Source organism: Palaemon carinicauda, chromosome 17, assembly GCF_036898095.1.
Source record: "Palaemon carinicauda isolate YSFRI2023 chromosome 17, ASM3689809v2, whole genome shotgun sequence".
Lineage (NCBI taxonomy): Eukaryota > Metazoa > Arthropoda > Malacostraca > Decapoda > Palaemonidae > Palaemon > Palaemon carinicauda.
In genome coordinates, this window is record NC_090741.1 from 96,217,063 (window position 1) to 96,224,812 (window position 7,750).

The window sequence follows — 7,750 nt, forward strand, 5'->3', positions numbered from 1 at the left end:
CAAAGGGTTACACATCAATATAATGGCTATGGCAAAGGAAATTTTAAATGCAAATATATTTGCAATATTAAATGAAAACCTCCAGATTCTTGAAAATCGAAAATTCAGAATCTATATGTGTCCCTTGGTGTGATTGTTAGCACTCTTGCCTATGGCGAAATGTATTTAGCCTCTTAGCAAGGACGGTCAAATGGGTATTCTCTATGAAAAATCCAAGGTTCCTCTGACGACTTAACCATAAAATAAATGACGGGTAGTTGCATTACTGTGCCAGTTCCAAAGGCTTAAACGAGCATGGGGGCGGTAACTTCAAGCCAAAACACCTTCCTTGGGCAAGAAAGACTTCCGGCTCTCTAACGGAGTAAAAAGGCCTGTGATGATATCATGGGGAAAACAACAGCCAACAGGACTTAGGCCATTGATGATATTAATTTTATGCATTGGTGAATACATTTACGTCATACCTGCTGAACACCTGTATTTTTGCAAACTACTTCTGATTGTTGTCGTGTTGATATATCTAAGACTGTCGTATACCTTCCAATTTTTATACCATCTAAGTTCCATTAATTCTATAATAGTTGATGAATAAAATCCCTCTAAGAAAAATCTAAGCGAGGCACGCACATGGACACGGAAAAACAGAGATGTGTCTCATAATACTTCTTACATCACAATAGCACGACTTCGAGACCCTAAGTTGTGAGGCTTCGTTTAAAAAAGACATTCATTTCATTGACCCTACAATTGCCGTCTGATTTTTATTTCCTCATTCTCTCGGTCTAATTCCTAGAGCTCCTTGAAGGGTGGCAAATAATCTATGAGTTCCATAAATTGCCCTAATTGGCATTCATGGGTGCGTTTTGTATACGACGAGAGAAACTAGCTTTTGAATTTAAATTGCACTGACTTGTCGTTTACTTGGTAAATTTCTGTTTTCATTTAAAGTTATCAGGATGTATAAAGAAATAATAATAATAATAATAATAATAATAATAATAATAATAATAATAATAATCCATCTATATATCTACCATAGCACATCGGAAAAACTAAACTAAAAAGTTTTTTTTTTTTCATTGTTTTTCTTAGCCTGATGGACTCAGGTGAGTTTGGTTAGTACTGCTAGGGTACTACAGCCCACCCTTCCCTGTTTTCCACCACAATTGAAGCTTCATATGCTGAATCCCCGATTACCGCTACCTCATCAGCCACCGAGGTGATCAGAGGTAGCAGCAGGGCCTATCGGAACTGCGTCACAATCACTCGCCATTCATTCCTCTTTCTAGTGCGCTCTTTTATCCCTGTCACATCTATCTTCCTGTCACCTAGAGTTTTCTTTACCCCATCCATCCACCCAACCCTTTTCCTTCCTCTTGTATTTCTCCCATCAACTCTTGTATTCATCACCTTCTTTAGCAGTCAACCATTTTTCATTTTCTCTACATGGCCAAACCATTTCAACACAGTCATATATACTCTATATGCTAAATAATATCTCAAACCGTGAAATGTTTTTTCAAATGATTACAATCTTCCCGGTTTCAGGAGAAAGAAAAAACGTTCAAGGATTGTGATAAGAGTAAATTCAAAATATCGAAATACAAACCTATTCTTGTTAAGATATCTAAATATGACGATGTCAGGATGCCAGGAACTTAAAAATCCATTAATCAATCTAAATATGAATGTCGTCCTGCATTTCATATTGTGGTTCATGTTCGTTACGTTGACAGACATCAAACACGTTTGTTGATTACATATAGACTTAGATAAATGTTTCTATCTCATACCACAAAAATATGATTCAAAGTGTATGTATTAATGGAATTCCATTAAGTATTGGAAATCAGAACTATTTCCGCGTGTATTTTTGGTTGGTCTCGTGTTAAATTTTGTTTGTCAACAAAGTTTAAAAAAAAAAAATAGGAATAGAATTTTTTTCCCCCAAATCAAAATTATTAAGATGATAATAAAAGTTTTTATCTGTCCTTCCGTCAATCTCGGTAAATATCTACAAAGATTAAAGTAAAATCCACTAAAAGAATTGTAAAAAAAAAGTTATGAGTTACAGAAATCCACCAATTCTTGAAAACTCCTTTTGACCAAGAAAGTAAGTATGATTAACTAACTCCTCCTTGACCTTAATTTTGTTCCAGAGTTAATTCTTTAAAAATTGTGAAAAATCTTTCTGCTCAAGTGTAGTTAAGTTAAGACGGTTTTTTTTTTCTTTTTTTTTTTTCAAAGAATTTTGTTGCCCTTTCATCTTGGACAAACTAAGAAGAAACGGAAGAAAAAATGTGGTCTTCAAAACGAATCTTTTTTATATTCAAATGAATATCTTATCCTAAAGACAATAATTGTAAGTAACTAATGAAATAAAATATTCATAAGGAATCTAATTTAATTAATTCTGACACAACTATGGTGGATTTATCAATTAAGCCGTGAAAGTGAATACTCTAAGCACTAACAACAAAAACAGCAGCAGCAACAACAACAACAACAAAAACAACATTAATAACTAGAACGGGCATTGGGTAAAGCGCATGGCTTCGCAACCGCCCCTTTTGTTACCAAGATAACTGATGATGTTGTGGGTATTTGATCCCAAAACATATATATCAAGATAGGCAACTGAATTATGCTAATTTTGACTATAATGGCAAGGATGCGGAAAAATACATTTTTCCCTGTTCGTGACCTTGGCCTTCACTTTTAACCCAATCCCTCCCAAAATTTAATCATACTGTCCTCGGATCATGGCCAATCATTCCACCAAATTTCATGATATTCCGTCAAATATCTTTTAAGTTATGCAAATCAAAAACAAACAGATAGATATATAAAGAAACTGATTTTGTGCGTATTTGATCTCAAAACTCATATATAATAAGGTAGGCAATTGAATTGTGTACATTTTGTCAATAGTTTCATATAAATGAGATAAATATTGGCCACGATATGAACTTTTTTTTTTTTTTTTACTTTTTCATAACCTTGGCCTTGACTTTTGACCCGATCACTCCCAAAATCTAATCCTGACCAATCATCCCACCAGATTTCATGAGATTTAGTCAAAAAGTTTTTATGCCAATCACAAATAAACAGACAGACACGCAAACAAATATATATACAAACATGGGTTATGATATCACTATATCATGTTGTATAAAACAAGATAGGCAATTTAATTATGCATATTTTAGTACTAGGTTCATACAAATCAGATAAATAATTAATCAGACATTTTTTTCTTTTTTTTTTTTACATTTTAATGACCCTGACCATGACATTTCACCCAATCACTCCAAAAATCAAATGCAATTGTCCAACTAAAATTTAATGAGATTCGTTCAAACAATTATTGAGTTTTGTGATTCGTATTTTAACTTTTTGTGACCTTGGCCTTGACATTTAACCCAATCACTCCATAAATCTAATCAAATTAGCCTTAGATTATGGCTAATCCTCCAACCAAATTTTCTGAGATTAGGTCAAATAATTTTCGATTTATGCAAATCACAAACACACGGACAGACATACAAACATATGCCTATCAAAATACAGCCTTTGCAATGAAGTTAGCGTAGGTGATAATAATAATAATAATAATAATAATAATAATAATAATAATAATAATAATAATAATAATAATACTTTGGGAATAAACCTTCTTTTAAGCGAGTTTCCTTTAAGATGATCACTGTCTAAATAGGATTAACAAAATTTTCTCTGCCCTCAGGACTCTTAAGGACCGTGAATGTGCACAAAAAATTAAAACTATATACAAAAAACTAATCACCATCAACGGTGGCAAAATTTGTATCCCTGAGAAGAAAAAGGAATATGTGAACATTTCAACTTTTTCCCCTTGACCTACCCAGCATAAGATACTCAAGCTTAGACTCAAATGCCACCTCATGTCTCGCTCCAGACACACGGATATGAGGCTAGAAGTTTAACTGTTGAACGACTCAACCCTCTGTCACCAAGAGAAAGGCGTTCTCTATATAATAGATGCTCACCAACACCTTCTGGTGGCCAAGGCCCTCACGTACCGTGGACAGTACACTAGTGGTATTGTTTCCAGGGTTATGAGGACTGCTGCCACGGAATTTAAGGATGAAGCTGATGTTACTGTCCAAAGAACTGACAAGACTAGAGCCCTCATCCTTATTGACACCAGAGACAACATTTTGGCTGATACCTCTTAATTTGAACTACTTATTGCCAACCTTTTGGAGGACATCAATCGAGAGGCAAATCAGACCATCGATGCCATCAAACGCTGCCTCCAATGCCTTAAACTTCAAGCCTAACACTGGTGACTTTGGGCTGGGTTACCTTTACGGGAATATCAAGACCCATAAGGCTGGAAATCCTCCACCTAATCATCAACCAGTACCTAGCTCCAACCTACCAGCTGGAAAATAGTTTTAATACCCTTTGACACCCTATGTTCCCAACCATTACAGCGTGGCCTCTTCAATGAAGTTCCTGACAAGCATCAAAGGACATTTCAGAGAAGGTATCATCCCTTCTCTTGACGCGGAATCTCTTTTTATGAACGTCCCTGTAGATAACACAATCCAGCTCATCCTGGACCAAGTTTCTGGAGACAACTCGACCCCTCCACTTAACATCTCAGAGCCTGCTCTCCACATCCTCCAGGAAATCTGTAGGAATAAAGTCCCTTTCTTCACTCCTTGTGGGCATATGCACATTCAAAAGGATGGTATAGTGATTGGTTCCCGTCTGGGAGTTCTCGCCAACTTCTACATGGGTATTGTCGAGGATCCTATTTTTGCAAGTGTTGATCAACCTGAAATGTATGTCAGCTATAATGATAACACCTTACTTAAGCCCCTTCTACTGAATGTATTGATGACTTTTGTAGGACCTTTGAGGAGTGTAGTTCTCTCAGATTCACGATATAAAATAAGAATAATGGCTGCCTTCCCTTCCTGATCTTAACTGTTGAGCGTGGAATGATATTACCTTCTATACAAAACCCCGAACTTGCAGGACTTTGCTTGAATGGAGATAGTGAGTGCCCCACTAGACACAAGACCGCCACCATCTGTGCCTAGGTTTGTCAGGCCCTCTCCCATTGTTCTTCCTGGACAGAGACTCACAAGAAACTGGAAAAGATTACCCAGGTCCTCATTAACAACGGCTACTCCAACAAGCAGGTCAATGGAGAAGTCAAATAAGCTATGGACAAGTGGTATGAGACCAAACCCAGCAGTAAGAGCACACCTTTTAGTAAAAACCTATACTACAGAGTCGTCAGGCACAGTTAATATCAAGGCAACGAGGGACATCGTAAAGAATCATGTCAACCACTTTCAAGAAGACTCTAAAATCACCCTGACTATTTACTATCAGAATATGAAGACCTGATCCTAAATAATGAGAAAACACCCAGAGGTCGAACGTTGCTTATTCCAACTAAATGTTCAGTCTGTCGATGTCCCGGCCATTACTTTGGAATAACAACGATGAGACTCTCCAAAAGATTGTCTAGCCACGTCCAGAATGGAGCCATCAAGACCCATCAGTTCTTTGTTCACAACAAAAAATTGTTTCGAGAGCAAATCATAAGAAATACAAAGATCATTGGCAGTGCCCTAGACGGAAGGAGGCTCTGCTCATCCAACAAGAGGGAACCAATCTGAACAAGACCCAGAAGATGTTCCTTCTCCCCTCCTGTTGATGGAACACCTTCAATCAACCTATTATCAACGACGATTGCGACAATGATAAATGAGCACCTCCGTCAATCAGAAGGCAGCCCTGGGCTACCCCGACCGGGACTCAGAGCGGCTGAAGATCTTGCCTAACTCCAAAATCAATATGCAATTCACGATTTTTTAAAAAGACTGAAAATGATAGAAATGGAATAAATTCTGTTTATGTTTTGACCGGAATTTTAAAAATTTTTACTTGTGCATTTTGCGTTGCTCCTGAAAGAATTTGTTTGCTTTCATGTTTTTGGTATACTGGGTTAATGTGATTTTATTTGATACAATAGCTGCACAACGACTGTAGCATTTTATGAGAGGATTTTTAAAACTTTGTGTTGATAAACCAGGAAATGTCAGTGGAAGAGACCCAGTTGAATCTTGAAAAAGTGGTATGATTTGGCACATTTTAAGAAATGACTATTTATTCCCTTCGCGTAAATGCTGAATTAGGTACCTAGTAACTGGGTACTTGGTACAGGTAGCCATAAAGGTGTATTAGGGCTAAGGCTGGTTTTCTCATTTCATGATGAATAAATAACAGCATACATACACATACTATTTATATATATATATATATATATATATATATATATATATATATATATATATATATATATATATATATATATGTATATATAAATATATATACATATATATATATACACACATATATATATATATATATATATATATATATATATATATATGTTTATATATAAATATATATATATATATATATATATATATATATATATATATATACATATATATATATAAATATATATATATATATATATATATATATATATATATATATAAATATATATATATATATATATATATATATATATATATATATATATATATATGTATATATATATATATATATATATATATATATATATATATATATATATATTTATATGTATATATATATATATATATATATATATGTATATATATATATATATATATATATATATGTATATATATATATATATATTTATATGTATATATATATATATATATATGTATATATATATATATATATATATATATATATATATATATATATATATATATAATATTGATGATATCTATGAAAATTGACGGATATCAACAGGAAGGAAATTTTTAGGACTGCCCTGCAGTGGACTATCATATGCTGTTGCAGATGATATGTATATATATATATATATATATATATATATATATATATATATATATATATATATATATATATATATATATATGTATATGTATAATTGTGTGTGTATATATATATATATATATATATATATATATATATATATATATGTATATGTATAATTGTGTGTGTATATATATATATATATATATATATATATATATATATATATATATATATATATATGTACGTATGTATATATATACATATGCATATATATATATATATATATATATATATATATATATATATATATATATATATATATATATACATATATAATGTACGGTTGTTATCCGAAAGAATGTTTTTTATAATCAAATCGATAATCTTTGGTCCCGAGTGCTTACCCGATAAAGAGAATTCGTTACTTTAATTGCTCTTAATGGGAAAGCTGCGCCAATCATGCTGCGCGCACACACATACAGATTGAGAGAGAGAGAGAGAGAGAGAGAGAGAGAGAGAGAGAGAGAGAGAGAGAGAGAGAGAGAGAATTTGGATTTGTGTTCCGTTCACGCTGAACAGTAGTAATTTTTAGGCAGTTTCTGATTTGCTTTTTATGGATCATTATTTTATGCAGATAATAATAATAATAATAATAATAATAATAATAATAATAATACAATAAATGTTCCATTACATATAATGCTAAATTGAAAAGATTTCCCAATAACGATACGTAACACGACGCCAGAGGAATCTATATCGATCAATCAAAACATATGTCCAAGTAAGTTAATCATATAATTAAGAAATAATTAGTATAGAAAACTTTATTGAGACCATTAGAATA